Source organism: Rhinoderma darwinii, chromosome 13 (assembly GCF_050947455.1).
Source record: "Rhinoderma darwinii isolate aRhiDar2 chromosome 13, aRhiDar2.hap1, whole genome shotgun sequence".
Classification (NCBI taxonomy): domain Eukaryota; kingdom Metazoa; phylum Chordata; class Amphibia; order Anura; family Rhinodermatidae; genus Rhinoderma; species Rhinoderma darwinii.
Window position 1 is genome coordinate 69,271,361 of NC_134699.1, and position 20,543 is coordinate 69,291,903.

At 39.0% G+C, this 20,543-nt stretch overlaps 1 long non-coding RNA gene across 1 annotated transcript; it reads left to right on the forward strand.

The window, feature by feature from the left end:
- Positions 1–8,446: 8,446 nt before the first annotated feature.
- On the forward strand, positions 8,447–15,574 carry LOC142666768 (uncharacterized). Its single transcript, XR_012851729.1, has 3 exons — positions 8,447–8,532; positions 14,914–15,151; positions 15,517–15,574. It is a non-coding gene; the product is annotated as an uncharacterized LOC142666768 (long non-coding RNA).
- The last annotated feature ends 4,969 nt before the right edge of the window (positions 15,575–20,543 follow it).

Below are 20,543 nucleotides of genomic sequence, written 5' to 3' on the forward strand. Positions count from 1 at the left end.
TGAAAGTCAAGTTGTGTCTTCCGCTGCCTCTACTGTGCCATCTACAGTGAAAGTCAAGTTGTGTCACTGCTACTGTCAACATTGCGTCAGGTACCCTTTCTGGACTATAGACATTGTATTGTACCTAGTTGGCCAGCTGCTATCCCGCTACGTGGTACGGCCCAGTGGGTCCACACCCCGCGCCGTGACAGTGGTATTATTTGGGCTGTATATAGCAGTATAATCTTGGCACTGTATGGTGGTATTATTTAGGCTGTATATAGCAGTATAATCTTGGCACTGTATGGCGGTATTATTTAGGTTGTATATAGCGGTATAATCTTGCCACTGTATGGTGGTATTATTTAGGCTGTATATAGCGGTATAATCTTGGCACTGTATGGTGGTATTATTTAGGCTGTATATAGCGGTATAATCTTGGCACTGTATGGTGGTATTATTTAGGCTGTATATAGCGGTATAATCTTGGCACTGTATGGTGGTATTATTTAGGCTGTATATAGCGGTATAATCTTGGCACTGTATGGTGGTATTATTTAGGCTGTATATAATGGTATAATCTGGGCACTGTATGGTGGTATTATTTAGGCTGTATATAGCGGTATAATCTTGGCACTGTATGGTGGTATTATTTAGGCTGTATATAGCGGTATAATCTTGGCACTGTATGGTGGTATTATTTAGGCTGTATATAGCGGTATAATCTTGGCACTGTATGGTGGTATTATTTAGGCTGTATATAGCGGTATAATCTTGGCACTGTATGGTGGTATTATTTAGGCTGTATATAGCGGTATAATCTTGGCACTGTATGGTGGTATTATTTAGGCTGTATATAGCGGTATAATCTTGGTACTGTATGGTGGTATTATTTAGGCTGTATATAGCGGTATAATCTTGGCACTGTATGGTGGTATTATTTAGGCTGTATATAGTGGTATAGTCTTGGCACTGTATGGTGGTATTATTTAGGCTGTATATAGCGGTATAATCTTGGCACTGTATGGTGGTATTATTTAGGCTGTATATAGCAGTATAATCTTGGCACTGTATGGTGGTATTATATAGGCTGTATATAGAGGTATAATCTTGGCACTGTATGGTGGTACTATTTAGGCTGTATATAGCGGTATAATCTTGACACTGTATTGTGGTATTATTTAGGCTGTATATAACAGTATAATCTTGGCACTGTATGGCGGTATTATTTAGGTTGTATATAGCGGTATAATCTTGGCACTGTATGGCGGTATTATTTAGGTTGTATATAGCGGTATAATCTTGGCACTGTATGGTGGTATTATTTAGGCTGTATATAGCGGTATAATCTTGGCACTGTATGGTGGTATTATTTAGGCTGAATATAGCGGTATAATCTGGGCACTGTATGGTGGTATTATTTAGGTTGTATATAGCGGTATAATCTTGGCACTGTATGGTGGTATTATTTAGGCTGTATATAACGGTATAATCTGGGCACTGTATGGTGGTATTATTTAGGCTGTATATAGCAGTATAATCTGGGCACTGTATGGTGGTATTATTTAGGCTGTATATAGCAGTCTAATCTTGGCACTGTATGGCGGTATTATATAGGCTGTATATAGAGCTATAATCTTGGCACTGTATGGTGGTATTATATAGGCTGTATATAGAGCTATAATCTGGGCACTGTATGGTGGTATTATATAGGCTGTATATAGAGGTATAATCTTGGCAGTGTATGGCGGTATTATATAGGCTGTATATAGAGGTATAATCTTGGCACTGTATGGTGGTATTATATAGGCTGTATATAGAGGTATAATCTTGGCACTGTATGTTGGTATTATATAGGCTGTATATAGAGGTATAATCTGGGCACTGTATGGCGGTATTATATAGGCTGTATATAGAGATATAATCTTGGCACTGTATGGTGGTATTATTTGTTCTGTATATAGCAGTATAATCTTGGCCTTGTGTGGCGGTATTATTTAGGTTGTATATAGCGGTATAATCTTGGCACTGTATGTTGGTATTATATAGGCTGTATATAGAGGTATAATCTGGGCACTGTATGGCGGTATTATATAGGCTGTATATAGAGATATAATCTTGGCACTGTATGGTGGTATTATTTGTTCTGTATATAGCAGTATAATCTTGGCACTGTATGGCGGTATTATATAGGCTGTATATAGAGATATAATCTTGCCACTGTATGGTGGTATTATTTAGGCTGTATATAGCAGTATTATCTTGGCACTGTATGGTGGTATTATTTAGGCTGTATATAGCGGTATAATCTTGGCACTGTATGGTGGTATTATTTAGGCTGTATATAGCAGTATAATCTTGGCACTGTATGGCGGTATTATTTAGGTTGTATATAGCAGTATTATCTTGGCACTGTATGGTGGTATTATTTAGGCTGTATATAGCGGTATAATCTTGGCACTGTATGGTGGTATTATTTAGGCTGTATATAGCGGTATAATCTTGGCACTGTATGGTGGTATTATATAGGCTGTATATAGAGGTATAATCTTGGCACTGTATGGTGGTATTATTTAGGCTGTATATAGCGGTATAATCTTGGCACTGTATGGCGGTATTATTTAGGCTGTATATAGCGGTATAATCTTGGCACTGTATGGTGGTATTATTTAGGCTGTATATAGCGGTATAATCTTGGTACTGTATGGTGGTATTATTTAGGCTGTATATAGCGGTATAATATTGGCACTGTATGGTGGTATTATTTAGGCTGTATATAGCGGTATAATCTTGGCACTGTATGGTGGTATTATTTAGGATGTATATAGCAGTATAATCTTGGCACTGTATGGTGGTATTATTTAGGCTGTATATAACAGTATAATCTTGGCACTGTATGGCGGTATTATTTAGGTTGTATATAGCAGTATTATCTTGGCACTGCATGGTGGTATTATTTAGGCTGTATATAGCGGTATAATCTTGGCACTGTATGGTGGTATTATTTAGGCTGTATATAGCGGTATAATCTTGGCACTGTATGGTGGTATTATTTAGGTTGTATATAGCGGTATAATCTTGGCACTGTATGGTGGTATTATTTAGGATGTATATAGCAGTATAATCTTGGCACTGTATGGTGGTATTATATAGGCTGTATATAGAGGTATAATCTGGGCACTGTATGGCGGTATTATATAGGCTGTATATAGAGGTATAATCTTGGCACTGTATGGTGGTATTATATAGACTGTATATAGAGGTATAATCTTGGCACTGTATGGCGGTATTATATAGGCTGTATATAGAGGTATAATCTTGGCACTGTATGGTGGTATTATATAGACTGTATATAGAGGTATAATCTTGGCACTGTATGGCGGTATTATATAGGCTGTATATAGAGGTATAATCTTGGCACTGTATGGTGGTATTATATAGACTGTATATAGAGGTATAATCTGGGCACTGTATGGCGGTATTATATAGGCTGTATATAGAGGTATAATCTTGGCACTGTATGGTGGTATTATATAGACTGTATATAGAGGTATAATCTTGGCACTGTATGGCGGTATTATATAGGCTGTATATAGAGGTATAATCTTGGCACTGTATGGTGGTATTATATAGACTGTATATAGAGGTATAATCTGGGCACTGTATGGCGGTATTATATAGGCTGTATATAGAGGTATAATCTGGGCACTGTATGGCGGTATTATATAGGCTGTATATAGAGGTATAATCTTGGTACTGTATGGTGGCATTATTTAGGCTGTATATAGCAGTATAATCTTGGCACTGTATGGCGGTATTATATAGGCTGTATATAGAGGTATAATCTTGGCACTGTATGGCGGTATTATATAGGCTGTATATAGAGGTATAATCTTGGCACTGTATGGTGGTATTATATAGACTGTATATAGAGGTATAATCTTGGCACTGTATGGCGGTATTATATAGGCTGTATATAGAGGTATAATCTTGGTACTGTATGGTGGCATTATTTAGGCTGTATATAGCAGTATAATCTTGGCACTGTATGGTGGTATTATATAGGCTGTATATAGAGGTATAATCTGGGCACTGTATGGTGGTATTATATAGACTGTATATAGAGGTATAATCTTGGCACTGTATGGTGGTATTATATAGACTCTATATAGAGGTATAATCTTGGCACTGTATGGTGGTATTATATAGACTGTATATAGAGGTATAATCTTGGCACTGTATGGTGGTATTATATAGACTGTATATAGAGGTATAATCTGGGCACTGTATGGCGGTATTATATAGGCTGTATATAGAGGTATAATCTGGGCACTGTATGGCGGTATTATATAGGCTGTATATAGAGGTATAATCTTGGTACTGTATGGTGGCATTATTTAGGCTGTATATAGCAGTATAATCTTGGCACTGTATGGCGGTATTATATAGGCTGTATATAGAGGTATAATCTTGGCACTGTATGGCGGTATTATATAGGCTGTATATAGAGGTATAATCTTGGCACTGTATGGTGGTATTATATAGACTGTATATAGAGGTATAATCTTGGCACTGTATGGCGGTATTATATAGGCTGTATATAGAGGTATAATCTTGGTACTGTATGGTGGCATTATTTAGGCTGTATATAGCAGTATAATCTTGGCACTGTATGGTGGTATTATATAGGCTGTATATAGAGGTATAATCTGGGCACTGTATGGTGGTATTATATAGACTGTATATAGAGGTATAATCTTGGCACTGTATGGTGGTATTATATAGACTCTATATAGAGGTATAATCTTGGCACTGTATGGTGGTATTATATAGACTGTATATAGAGGTATAATCTTGGCACTGTATGGTGGTATTATATAGACTGTATATAGAGGTATAATCTGGGCACTGTATGGCGGTATTATATAGGCTGTATATAGAGGTATAATCTGGGCACTGTATGGCGGTATTATATAGGCTGTATATAGAGGTATAATCTTGGTACTGTATGGTGGCATTATTTAGGCTGTATATAGCAGTATAATCTTGGCACTGTATGGCGGTATTATATAGGCTGTATATAGAGGTATAATCTTGGCACTGTATGGCGGTATTATATAGGCTGTATATAGAGGTATAATCTTGGCACTGTATGGCAGTACACTGTATATGGCAGTACTAAATTGGCACTTTATAGCAGCATTATGTGGGCTGAAAATATAGGAATAACTGTCTAAAAATGTCAAGAAGGAGGCCTTACGTTGCTTGTTTCCCAGGGCCTATTTTTCTCTAAAACCAGCCCTGATAGAAATTTGACTGTGACTACGATGGCTGATTCCACCATTAACACGGCTCAATGTGCATCTTATACAATAAAGAAAGAATGGTCACTCACAAGCTGACCACATACATAAAATCTAGGAGGAGAGCCTGCCTGACCCCCAATAGCTCCTTTTTTTTGTGAAGCAAGGGTCATACAGGTTGAATTTTCACCCTTAGTTTGTCCTGGAACAGCAGCACCACAGGTTTCCGGGCGCCACTTATCTCCACCCTTCTATAGAAATCCGCTGAATGGGCATGTTAATGGGTGTGTCACAGAAGAGAGCTGCCAGCTATATATTGTGTATGGCCAGCTTTTGTCTCGTGGTGGTTCCTGCATAATATGAGGTATAGAAAAGCTACTAATGCACACACAAGAAAAAAGACTATATCCTCAGGGCTTAAATCACTAGGTTTCAATCAGCTCAGAGTCTGCAGGCGTAGGCTACACCGAGACTTTTTGTAGTACTGCTGATTCATTTTAACTCTTGAGTGACAGCTGCAGTCCACAAGATTGCCTGCAATTCAATGGACTGCAGCTGTAGCACAATAGTTAAAATCAATCAGTAGCGCCACAAAGAGTCTCCGTGCAGCCCCGGTCTTAGGCCATGGGTGGTTGTCATTAAACAATAGCAAATATTACAAATTATTGTCAAACGTCCATTAAAAACATTTCCCTTCAAAGTCGAAAAATCCCTATTAAAAAAAAAATTCCTCAAAAATTCTGCTCTTCGGGTGAATTTATTTCTGAAAAAGTTGGGTAACAACCAAGAGCCGTCATCCAGTTTTTATAAGGTCCTTGTGACTACTAGGGTGAGAATAAATATACATTTTAAAAATTACATGTATGTCGGCTGAACCCGCCCATCAAATATGTATGGGGCGTCCCGTATCTTGCACGATGGCAGATGTTGGGTGATCGAAGGATCAGGCCGATGAATTTATACATGCCTAGTCCTTTTGTTTTAGACGATAAGCCGCTGCTAGAGGAGACTGGCAGCGACTTTCTCTCTTCCCCGAGCATTTCTGTGTATGGGGGAGTCGTTAGGAATAGCCGTCAGCAGAACGATCTCAAGTGTATGGCCAACCTAAAGGGCCAATTACACGGCCCGATATGGGCTGTGAGAACGAGCGTTGGTCAACGTTACAGCTCGTTGATCGACGTTCGTTTGCTCCTTTCACAAGCAGCTAAGATTGGTCATGTATGGGGACGGGCCATCGTTATACGACCGTTCATCCCTATACATTTCCACCATATGGCAGCACATCTCAGAGGAAAGAGTGCCCCCTATTAAAATAAAATCATTATGGGGTTTATGTTTAGTCCTGATTGCAAACTTTTATATAAAACGTCTTTAAAAGGGTTTTCCCACCAATGTGTTTTGTGACATGAAGACCTTTCTATAAATTATGTTCATGTCAATGGCGGGTGAGAAAAACACTCTCCGGTTCTCGGGATCAGAGAGGATCTCCACGGCTGGAAACCCACCATTTAGTGACCTATCGGCAATGTTGAGTAGGGACAGTATTACGGCTGCAAATCCCAGCCCGACCTAGAGTCTGGTGACCCAACCCTGTAATTCTGAAGTCGGGAGGGAATTTGTGGATGTAAAACGGGCACGTTACGCTTGTCTGAAGCTGCCCATTATGCAAACAGATGGTAAAAGATTTTGAACCTCACTTCGAAAACCACTTCAACAACATGTCGGCTGTATTCTACCGGACACTATAAAGTTTATTGGAATGCGGCATTTCCACTTTTCGTCCTCAATTGTTTTTCTATACACACACATAAATGCACTTATAAATGACTCCACCTCAGGGACTGGAGCAGGAGCAGATTATAATCTCATTGGGCTATTGAGACAGAGTGACAGGCTTGGGCTTGCATCATACAATATATCAAATCCTACCAATGCTGTCCGCGGGTATATACAGTACACGACACGGCTGCTACTTGAATACCTGAGTGTTTTTGTAGAGTTTTGTTTTGACATTTTTAGATATTTTTTTTTAAGCAAAAATTCAGCTTTTACCACCATGGCCTGAAGTAAAAATTATCTAACAAAGATGTAAAGTATCCCGTGCCAGAAAATTGAGATTTCGGGATTGTCCAGCTTAATGAAACCTACATACAGACAGATGCAGGGGGTCTCCTTACTGGGAGCCCTTCAATAATCTGAGGTTTACGGCAGGCAACATGGAGCATGAATTCACTGTCTGCATGGATCAGACCATTGTATTCGGTTAGAACCCTATAAATTGATCATGTCCTGTCCAAAATCGACAAGACCCATGGTGGATACAAATTCTCACGCAAGATATGGCCCATAGGAAATCATGAAAAGTGGGAATTTTTAAGACGTCAGTATTATCAGTGGGGTACAGCTGTTGAGACCCCAACGGATTCTGAGAACTAGAGGTGTTAACCTGCATTGTCGATGTAAAGGCGGCCATACATGATTTCATGGACATCTTCCCAGTCTGTGGGGCATCACATGATATAAGCCTCCATTCTAGTCCCTGGATAGTATTATCGGGTGGGGTTCTCTAGTTTTGGTAAGTCCTAAAATAACATTGCTGGTGTCATTAATGCTCTAAAGTAGCAGATCCCAACTAAGAAAGGAAGAAAGGCCTCCTCTATGGCTAATGAAATTGGTGGGTCTTCACGTTTGGCCACTTGAGATATGGAAGTGGCCAAAACTGAGGCTGTGGATAGAAAGTAGTATCCAACCATGTATCTAGATTCATCCTGGGGAGGGTCTCATCTCATGGACTGTCACCAATGTCACTTTCTAACATTTCATACTGAGAGATAACAAAACTGAAGAACCATTTAAAGTCGTCAACACCGATGTATGAGTTTCAGAACCGGCCCGATGTCTGGCACACGTCTTCTCTATCAACATCTTCTTTAAATATTTCTTGACTTTCATCTTGGAATATAGTTGACTTGGCACATTTTTCATTTCTTTGAGTTCACAATCTTCTCGCTAATGTATTTTCACTGGCTTAGGCTGACTTATAGAAAATGTGGTTATTTTGGCACGAAACGTATGGAAGGAGGTGAATTTACAACAAGTTTTCTATTGCCCAGGACTCTGGAAACCATCACTCCTGGCAGATAGAACATAGTTCATTTATCAACCACAAAGTTGTGCACAGAGAGATATGGAAAAGATCGGAAACAGAAATCCAGCACATGACTCCTGAAATGTTCCAGTACAGAATATTGTGAGCTGCTGTGATTTATTGCCTTCCTCTACCTGTCCTGCATGACATCGCAAAGCTGTTTTCCTACAGTGTTCATTTTACTGCGCAACATGCAGATTCATACCAAAACCTGAAGAATATATAATAATGTTTCTCCTGTGCTATCCTCCGAATATATATGAATATAACTAGTATAATACTGCCCCCTATATAGAAGAATATAACTACTATAATACTGCCCCCTATATAGAAGAATATAACTACTATAATACTGCTCCTATATACAAGAATATAACTACTATAATACTGCCCCCTATATACAAGAATATAACTACTATAATACTGCTCCTATATACAAGAATATAACTACTATAATACTGCTCCCTATATACAAGAATATAACTACTATAACACTGCCCCTATATACAAGAATATAACTACTATAATACTGCTCCCATATACAAGAATATAACTACTATAATACTGCTGCTATATACAGGAATATACCTACTGTAATACTGCCCCTATATACAGGAATATAACTACTATAATACTGCCCCTATATACAAGAATATAACTACTATAATACTGCTCCTATATACAAGAATATAACTACTATAATACTGCTCCTATATACAAGAATATAACTACTATAATACTGCTCCCTATATACAAGAAGATAACTACTATAATACTGCCCCCTATATACAAGAATATAACTACTATAATACTGCTCCTATATATAAGAATATAACTACTATAATACTGCCCCCTATATACAAGAATATAACTACTATAATACTGATCCTATATATAAGAATATAACTACTATAATACTGCCCCCTATATACAAGAATATAACTACTATAATACTGATCCTATATACAAGAATATAACTACTATAATACTGCCCCCTATATACAAGAATATAACTACTATAATACTGCCCCCTATATACAAGAAAATAACTACTATAATACTGCCTCCTATATACAAGAATATAACTACTATAATACTGCCTCCTATATACAAGAATATAACTACTATAATACTGCTCTTATATACAAGAATATAACTACTATAATACTGCCCCTATGTACAAGAATATAACTACTATAATACTGCTCCTATATACAAGAATATAACTACTATAATACTGCTCCTATATACAAGAATATAACTACTATAATACTGCCCCTATATACAAGAATATAACTACTATAATACTGCTCCCTATATACAAGAAGATAACTACTATAATACTGCCCCCTTTATACAAGAATATAACTACTATAATACTGCTCCTATATACAAGAATATAACTACTATAATACTGCTCCTATATACAAGAATATAACTACTATAATACTGCCCCTATATAGAAGAATATAACTACTATAATACTGCCTCCTATATACAAGAATATAACTACTATAATACTGCCCCCTATATACAAGAATGTAACTACTATAATACTGCACCTATATACAAGAATATAACTACTATAATACTGCCCCCTATATACAAGAATATAACTACTATAATACTGCCCCTATATACAAGAATATCACTACTATAATACTGCCCCTATATACAAGAATATAACTACTATAATACTGCTCCTATATACAAGAATATAACTACTATAATACTGCGCCTATATACAAGAATATAACTACTATAATACTGCTCCTATATACAAGAATATAACGACTATAATACTGCTCCTTATATACAAGAATATAACGACTATAATACTGCTCCTATATACAAGAATATAACTACTATAATACTGCCCCTATATACAAGAATATAACTACTATAATACTGCCCTATATATAAGAATATAACTACTATAATACTGCCCTATATACAAGAATATAACTACTATATTACTGCTCCTATATACAAGAATATTACTACTATAATACTGCTCCTATATACAAGAATATTACTACTATAATACTGCTCCTATATACAAGAATATAACTACTATAATACTGCCCCCTATGTACAAGAATATAACTACTATAATACTGCCCCTATATACAAGAATATAACTACTATAATACTGCTCCTATATACAAGAATATAACTACTATAATACTGCCCCTATATACAAGAATATAACTACTATAATACTGCTCCTATATACAAGAATATAACTACTATAATACTGCCCCTATATACAAGAATATAACTACTATAATACTGCCTCCTATATACAAGAATATAACTACTATAATACTGCCCCCTATATACAAGAATATAACTACTATAATACTGCCCCTATATACAAGAATATAACTACTATAATACTGCCCCCTATATACAAGAATATAACTACTATAATACTGTCCCCTATATACAAGAATATAACTACTATAATACTGCTCCCTATATACAAGAATATAACTACTATAATACTGCTCCTATATACAAGAATATAACTACTATAATACTACCCCCTATATACAAGAATATAACTACTATAATACTGCTCCTATATACAAGAATATAACTACTATAATACTGCTCCTATATACAAGAATATAACTACTATAATACTGTCCCCTATATACAAGAATATAACTACTATAATACTGCTCCCTATATACAAGAATATAACTACTATAATACTGCTCCTATATACAAGAATATAACTACTATAATACTACCCCCTATATACAAGAATATAACTACTATAATACTGCCTCCTATATACAAGAATATAACTACTATAATACTGCTCCTATATACAAGAATATAACTACTATAATATTACCCCCTATATACAAGAATATAACTACTATAATACTGCTCCTATATACAAGAATATAACTACTATAATACTGTCCCCTATGTACAAGAATATAACTACTATAATACTGCTCCTATATACAAGAATATAACTACTATAATACTGCCCCTATATACAAGAATATAACTACTATAATACTGCCCCTATATACAAGAATATAACTACTATAATACTGCCCCCTATATACAGGAATATAACTACTATAATACTGCTCCTATATACAAGAATATAACTACTATAATACTGCTCCTATATACAAGAATATAACTACTATAATACTGCCCCTATATACAAGAATATAACTACTATAATACTGCCCCTATATACAAGAATATACCTACTATAATACTGCTCCTATATACAAGAATATAACTACTATAATACTGTCCCTATATACAAGAATATAACTACTATAATACTGCCTCCTATATACAAGAATATAACTACTATAATACTGCCCCCTATATACAAGAATATAACTACTATAATACTGCCCCTATATACAAGAATATAACTACTATAATACTGCCCCCTATATACAAGAATATAACTACTATAATACTGTCCCCTATATACAAGAATATAACTACTATAATACTGCTCCCTATATACAAGAATATAACTACTATAATACTGCTCCTATATACAAGAATATAACTACTATAATACTACCCCCTATATACAAGAATATAACTACTATAATACTGCTCCTATATACAAGAATATAACTACTATAATACTGCTCCTATATACAAGAATATAACTACTATAATACTGTCCCCTATATACAAGAATATAACTACTATAATACTGCTCCCTATATACAAGAATATAACTACTATAATACAGCTCCTATATACAAGAATATAACTACTATAATACTGCCCCCTATATACAAGAATATAACTACTATAATACTGCTCCTATATACAAGAATATAACTACTATAATACTACCCCCTATATACAAGAATATAACTACTATAATACTGCCTCCTATATACAAGAATATAACTACTATAATACTGCTCCTATATACAAGAATATAACTACTATAATATTACCCCCTATATACAAGAATATAACTACTATAATACTGCTCCTATATACAAGAATATAACTACTATAATACTGTCCCCTATGTACAAGAATATAACTACTATAATACTGCTCCTATATACAAGAATATAACTACTATAATACTGCCCCTATATACAAGAATATAACTACTAAAAGGGCATGACCACACGTGGCGGATTTCCTCCGCAACTGTCCGCATCAATGCCGCACAGAATCTGCGTTGCAGATTCTGCTGCGGATCTGCACAAAATGTGCAGTAAATTGATGCGGACTAGCTGCTGCGGACTGCGGGAAAAGTGCTTCCCTTCTCCCTATCAGTGCAGGATAGAGAGAAGGGACAGCACTTTCCCTAGTGAAAGTAAACGAATTTCATACTTACCGGCCGTTGTCTTGGTGACGCGTCCCTCTTTCGGCATCCAGCCCGATCTCCCTGGATGACGCGCCAGTCCATGTGACCGCTGCAGCCTGTGCTTGGCCTGTGATTGGCTGCAGCCGTCACTTAGACTGAAACGTCATCCTGGGAGGCCGGACTGGAGACAGAAGCAGGGAGTTCTCGGTAAGTATGAACTTATATTTTTTTACAGGTTGCTGTATATTGTGATCGGTAGTCACTGACCAGGGTGCAGAAACAGTTACTGCCGATCGCTTAACTCTTTCAGCACCCTGGACAGTGACTATTTACAGACGTCTCCTAGCAACGCTCCCGTCATTACGGGAGCCCCATTGACTTCCTCAGTCTGGCTGTAGACCTAGAAATACATAGGTCCAGCCAGAATGAAGAAATGTCATGGCAAAAAAGCAAGACGCATCCGCAGCACACATAACATGTGCATGACAGCTGCGGACTTCATTGAGAAACTTAGAATCTCCATTGAAGTCAATGGAGAAATTCCGCCATGAGTCCGCCACTGCTCCGCAACAGACAGAGCATGCTGTGGACACCAAATTCCGCTCCGCAGCCTATGCTCCGCAGCGGAATGTTACGCATCGTCTAAACGAACACTTCTAAATAGAAGTGGAAGTCAATGCAGAAACGGCTCCGCTGCGGATTAACGCTGCGGAGTGTCCGCAGCGGAATTTAAGTGAAATTCCGCCACGTGTGAACCCAGCCTAATACTGCCCCTATATACAAGAATATAACTACTATAATACTACTCCTATATACAAGAATATAACTACTATAATACTGCTCCTATATACAAGAATATAACTACTATAATACTGCCCCTATATACAAGAATATAACTACTATAATACTGCTCCTATATACAAGAATATAACTACTATAATACTGCCCCTATATACAAGAATATAACTACTATAATACTGCCCCCTATATACAGGAATATAACTACTATAATACTGCTCCTATATACAAGAATATAACTACTATAATACTGCCCCCTATATACAAGAATATAACTACTATAAAACTGCTCCTATATACAAGAATATAACTACTATAATACTGCCCCTATATACAAGAATATAACTACTATAATACTGCCCCTATATACTAGAATATAACTACTATAATACTGCCCCCATATACAAGAATATAACTACTATAATACTGCCCCCTATATACAAGAATATAACTACTATAATACTGCCCCTATATACAAGAATATAACTACTATAATACTGCCCCTATATACAATAATATAACTACTATAATACTGCCTCCTATATACAGGAATATAACTACTATAATACTGCTCCCTATATACAAGAATATAACTGCTATAATACTGCCCCCTATATACAAGAATATAACTACTATAATACTGCCCCTATATACAAGAATATAACTAATATAATACTGCTTCTATATACAAGAATATAACTACTATAATACTGACTCCTATATACAAGAATATAACTACTATAATACTGCTCCTATATACAAGAATATAACTACTATAATACTGCCCCTATATACAAGAATATAACTACTATAATACTGCCCCTATATACTAGAATATAACTACTATAATACTGCCCCTATATACAAGAATATACCTACTATAATACTGCCCCCTATATACAAGAATATAACTACTATAATACTGCTCCCTATATACAAGAATATAACTACTATAATACTGCCCCCTATATACAAGAATATAACTACTATAATGGGGTTGCTATTATACCTTTTTCATTACTGGTTAGCTATGTACTGCACTACATTGTCTCGGGCTTATTATTACGGGTATTTGCTGATTTCATATCCTGTGTGCGGACGGGAAGGTAAGAAACCGTGAGAACTACAACCAGAATCATGAATACAAAACTGAAAGTTGCATTGACAGAATATATAATGCAGAAGTTCTGTCTCCCCTGCCTGCCTGACCCCGGCTGTGTTCGTTTTAAGTCCCATTATTCATATAAAGCCAATAAATTGTGTAATCAGTTCCTGTCCGCAAGAGCTCACAATCTAATCTTCATATCTCACACACTGTTTCACACGTAATTAATGTATCACTCCTAATATTGCAGGACTGGAAAGGAAGTCGCGAGAACACGGAAAGAACATACAAACTCCATGCAGATGTGGCAGCTAGTCGGATTTAATCCAGGACCCCTGAACATAACAGTGCTGACCCCTATATCACTGAGGTTACATATTTGGTGTAAAACACACTTGGAAGATTAGATGTACCAAGTATGGAAAAAGAAAAACAAGGAAAATCAAAGCAGAACATAGAAGAGACATTGCATTTATTGCCACCTGATGGTAGGAAATGTTACTGCACTTTAAACATGACGTCCACACGATTCATTATAGTGTTAATTACTTTAATGTGCTTAGCTGAGGAAAAATATTCTGCAAGGGCCGAACCCTCAGGTACTGACCCAACGTCTGTCTCCACCTCTGTATGTGCAGCGTTACAGACAACATCAGTATGAACCAGTAGGATCTCTAGAACACAGGGGCCCGCAGCTCTCTCCGAAGTACTGTGGCCCCTTAGTTCTATCGCTGGGGGCCTTGCAGCCTATTGATGTCCCCTCAGTGGGACCCAAAATCTGACAGGAGGGGTTGTCCAACCAAACTTCCACTTTAATATTATCCGGTTTATTGAAGTACTTTTTGTCTTTCAGGATTTGCAGTTTGAGGACTACGTTCCCCATACAAGGATCCCGTTCCAGCTCCTTGGGGTAAATCACTTGGTTGCATCATCAGTATAATAGTTTATTATTAGGAAATCTCGACCCTTCATAGACCCAATAGACATAAAGTAGATGAGAAGATCCATATAATCAGCTCCAGGGGAATATAGAGTTAATAATCTCATCCCATTGCATAGAGTTTACATTATGTTTATCACTTGTATATGAGGGATTCCTCCCCGACCCTCTCTCTGCACCTCCTGGAAACACAAGAGTGGGGCATTGGTGTTAGTCGCTTCTCCGTTGTTGGGGCTTTTTATTCGGGGACCTTATAGGACGTCACATAATTAAGTCAGAAATCGTGAACCTATCGCTTTCCCTGGTGAGAGAACAGCGAAATCACAGCTAGCACCGCACCCTATGACGACCGAGCCTAGAACCTTCACTCTGAAAAAAACAAACTGACGAATCAGAGGAAATATAGATATATCTAAAGTCACAGAACAAGGCCGCACTGACTAATACAAGGGCCGGTTACATCCCACTTCCCACAACACTACATGGAGGGAGATGAACAGCCACTACCACACCCATCATCCATGAGGGATAGGCTGCTTAATATCATCATGGCACCCAGATAGGGCTTATATAAGGGTGCCGATTAGGCGAACTGCTTCCAAGTGTATCACACACAGTGCTGGCACCCGACTCTCCCCCAACATACAAGGCCTGGCTGCATCCTGAAAACATATCCATGATAAACATTAAGGAATTAGTTGATATTTTGGCCAAAATACCCGGGCTGAAAAACCTGCGTCAAGGGTCCTGATCGTCTTGCGATTCCCTTCACTAACATTACAAACAAATCCCTGAAGAAATCCGCACGTACTGCTACAAGGGAAGGAGCAAACACCAGTCCCAGCAGGACCGCCGTATTTCACATCCGAGGTGCATCCGTGCTCAGCGCTGCGGGACGCCATGTTCCGCATCCTCCATAGTTCAGAGTCTATGGAGGGATGCCTGATAAGAATGGACATGTCCTATTTTCGCACGGACCCTTCACACGTGTGAACGGCCACATTGAATTACACAGGTCCGTGGGACGTTTAACACGTGCGTGTGAATCAGGCCTTGGGCTGAAGCATTGCAGATCCAACTATTTTATTTCTTTGGTTTTGTAGACCTTTCTAGATGGGAGTCGCTAGTTTGCGCTCACTAGTAATGCCCCTGTAATAAATCAAGAATAACCAAATAGAATCTTCTGAGATACTAAAAATGTATAACCCAGCCTACAAAACAACAGAAGAGATACTATGCAGGCTATCAATCTTACACAGTACCACTTCCCCTGTCCTGTATACTGGGTGTAATTCTCAGTATCTGTATTATTCTGTATATATATATATATATATATATATATATATATATATATATATATATACATACACACTGCACAGTACCACTTCTCCTGTCCTGTATACTGGGTGTAATTCTCAGTATCTGTATTATTCTGTATATATGGACACTGCACAGTACCACTTCCCCTGTCCTGTATACTGGGTGTAATTCTCAGTATCTGTATTATTCTGTATATATATATATATATATATATATATATATATACACTGCACAGTACCACTTCTCCTGTCCTGTATACTGGGTGTAATTCTCAGTATCTGTATTATTCTGTATATATACACTGCACAGTACCACTTCTCATCTTTTTTAATAAATGTTAACAAACATACACATGCCATAAATCCGCACATACAATACACGGGTCAAAAACCAACACAAAATGAACAAGTTCTAAACACATTATCAATCTCGGCCGCCTCCTCTCTGGTCCAGATCACATTCCTACCAGCACTCAGTCTTCTGTATTATAACTCACATCATCCACACATCACTCATCATCCACACATCACTCTCATCATCCACACGTCACTCACATCAGTATAAATACAAATACACAAAACTCATAGTCACAACAACAATCCAGACGCCTCAAAAGAACAAAATCAGTAACAGTCTAAAAAATAAAATAAATAAAATTGTTAAACCACAATAAAACCAAAAACTGACCCTAACCGGTCCATGTGCCCATCAAAAAATATTAACCAAGGAAAAATGAGAAATTCCTACATGAGAAAACACATCGGCAAATAACCCACCCCCCCCCACTATTTTCTATATATTTTTTTTTTTTTTTTTTCCCCTCCACCCTTCTAATCAACCACAAATCCAAAATATGAATACCAATTAGTAACCAATATATACAAAACAATACTGAACATACATATATATATACATAATATATACATTATACCCATATTAATGACTTTTTATCCAATTCAAGACCAATGTCCAGTCCAAAGTTCTTACCTAAGCTCCGACCAACACCATCGTCCATCCTTCAATGTCTCTTTGATCGGGCCCGGCTTTTTCTTATTATTTGTACCACCCCTCCCCCCTTTCCCCCCTCCCCACTTAACACCTAACCCCCTCACATCTATACAAAAATACTACACTCTACAAGATATAGTAAGTAATAACTCAGCCTGTACAATGGCATACATTACCTGACATAACACATAACACATCCTTAACAAATCCTACCCACAAGGCCCTGGTTCGGTACCTGCAGCCCTATATCCGTCATCAACTATACAGAAAACAAAAAGCTACAGTGACAGCATTAGCCCCCCACCAGGAATAGAGACGACTAGACTAGGGCACACTGAAGGAGAAACCCCTCCAAAGCATGGAGGCCCTACTCGTGCCCAGTCTCTCGAACTCCAAAGAACGAACCTTCCCCAGGTCACCGAGAATGTTCCTCACCACCTCTTCCTTCGGGAGGGTTTTTTGTCTGGTTGATACAAAACACCGTGCGTTCCACGTGCCGTACCTGACCGCTAAGCTGACTAAGAATAAAGTGCCCCGATCTCGACCACCCAGGTGTCTGAATGTTCCATAGGCCCATTCCGCATAGGAGAGACCGGTCAGACCAGGCCAACCAATGGAGGCACCCACCCTGCTGTAGACCCCTGTATTGAGGGGACAATGAAGCAGGAAGTGCTCCATGCTTTCCAGCACGCCGCCACACTCCTCCCGGGGACAACCCCTTTCCTCAGGGTTCCTGTGTTTCAAGTTGTCCCTCACATACAGTTTCCCATGGAAGCAACGCCAAGCCAAGTCCCAAAACTTTAAAGGGATCCTACTAGAATTTAAAACCCTCAAACCAACCTCCAGATCCCGACTTGGGCAGTCCCTGAGCGCCAGGGGCTTCTGGAAATGGGTCAACAGAACTCTGTTGTCAAGGAGCCTCCTTGACAGAGTCCTGATCTCCCACATCCCCAGACCCCACCGGCGAATTGTTTTCAGAACCACGGTAGCATAAGCCGGAAGATGCCCATGCGGCGTGCGAAGGTCCTTCACTTGCCCTCCTGTCTCCCATTCCTGGAAGAAAGGCCGAAACCACCCCCTGCAGGAGACTACCCACGGAGGAGCCCTCTCTTGCCAGAGGTTTGACATGTTGATCTTTACAAAGGTATTAACCAGGAATACCACAGGGTTGACCATACACAACCCCCCTAGTCTCCTCGTACGGTATGTCACCTCCCTCTTGACTAGGTTCAGCTTATTCCCCCATAACATCTGGAAGAACAAGCTGTAGACCCGAGTCCAGAGAGGTTCTGGCAAGATGCAGACACTGCCCAAATAGATTAACAAAGGGAGCAGGTAAGTTTTGATCAAGTTGACCCTTTCCCTGAGAGTCAAAGACCAACCCTTCCACTGGTCGACCTTCTGAGCGGCGATCTTTAGCCTGCTGTCCCAATTTTGTTTGGGGTAATCCCCCTGGCCAAATTCGATGCCGAGAATTTTTACAAACTCCTGAGGCCCTGGAAGAGTGTCCGAGAGATCAAAGGTAGGATCTCCCCCTCCCAGCCAGAGACTCTTACACTTATCCTGGTTGATCATGGACCCGGATGCCTCCGAGTAGCGGTCAACTTCAGACATCACCCACTCTGCCTCCCCTCTCGAGGACACAAAGACGGTGACGTCATCCGCATACGCCACCACTCTCAGAGTGGCTTCCGAGGCTGCCAAGTCCATGCTGACTCCCACCAACGGTCCACGATCTACCCTCCTAAGGAAGGGGTAAATCGCGAATACGTATAAAAGCGGGCTCAGCGGGCAACCCTGGCGAACCCCAGACCCAACCTCAAAAGAGCGGCCAATCCAACCATTCACAAGCGGAAAACTCTCTGCCCCTGCATACAAGATCTTAAGCCAATCAACAAACCCCCCCGGCAGACCATACCTCAGAAGGACCGACCAGAGATACTCGTGATCAACCCGATCAAACGCTTTTGCCTGATCCAAGGACAGCAAGTACCCCTTCCAACGGCCCGCCCTACTCTGCTCCACTGCCTCTCGGACACCGAGTACAGCGCTAAACGCGCTGCGGCCTGGAACAGAGCAATGCTGAGCCCCCGAAAGGAGCCGGGGTGCAAATTTCACCAGCCGATTAAACAGCACCTTTGCCAGAACCTTTCTGTCCACATTGAGTAGCGCTATGGGACGCCAATTCTCAATGTGCGATGGGTCTTTACCCTTTGACAGGATGATCAGGGCCGACCTCCTCATTGACTTCGGCAAAGTGCCCGAGGAAAGACACTCATTCAACACCTCAGTCAACAGGGGAACTAAAATGTCCTTAAAGGTCTTGTAAAATTCAGACGTTAAGCCATCTGGACCCGGCGACTTCTTGAGGGCAAGCCCTTCAATCGCCAGTCTCACTTCCTCTTCCCTGATCGCCTCTGCCAAGACACCAAGAGAGGGGTCTACTCCTGGTTCGGGGACAGTTTCAGCCAGGAAAGCCGACATCGCATCCCGATCAAGATCCATCTTTCCCAAGAGGTGCGAGTAAAAGGATCTGACGACCTCCAAGATCCCTGATCTGGACCTTTTCAGGGATCCTGTACTGTCCATCAGTCCTGAAACCACTTTACTAT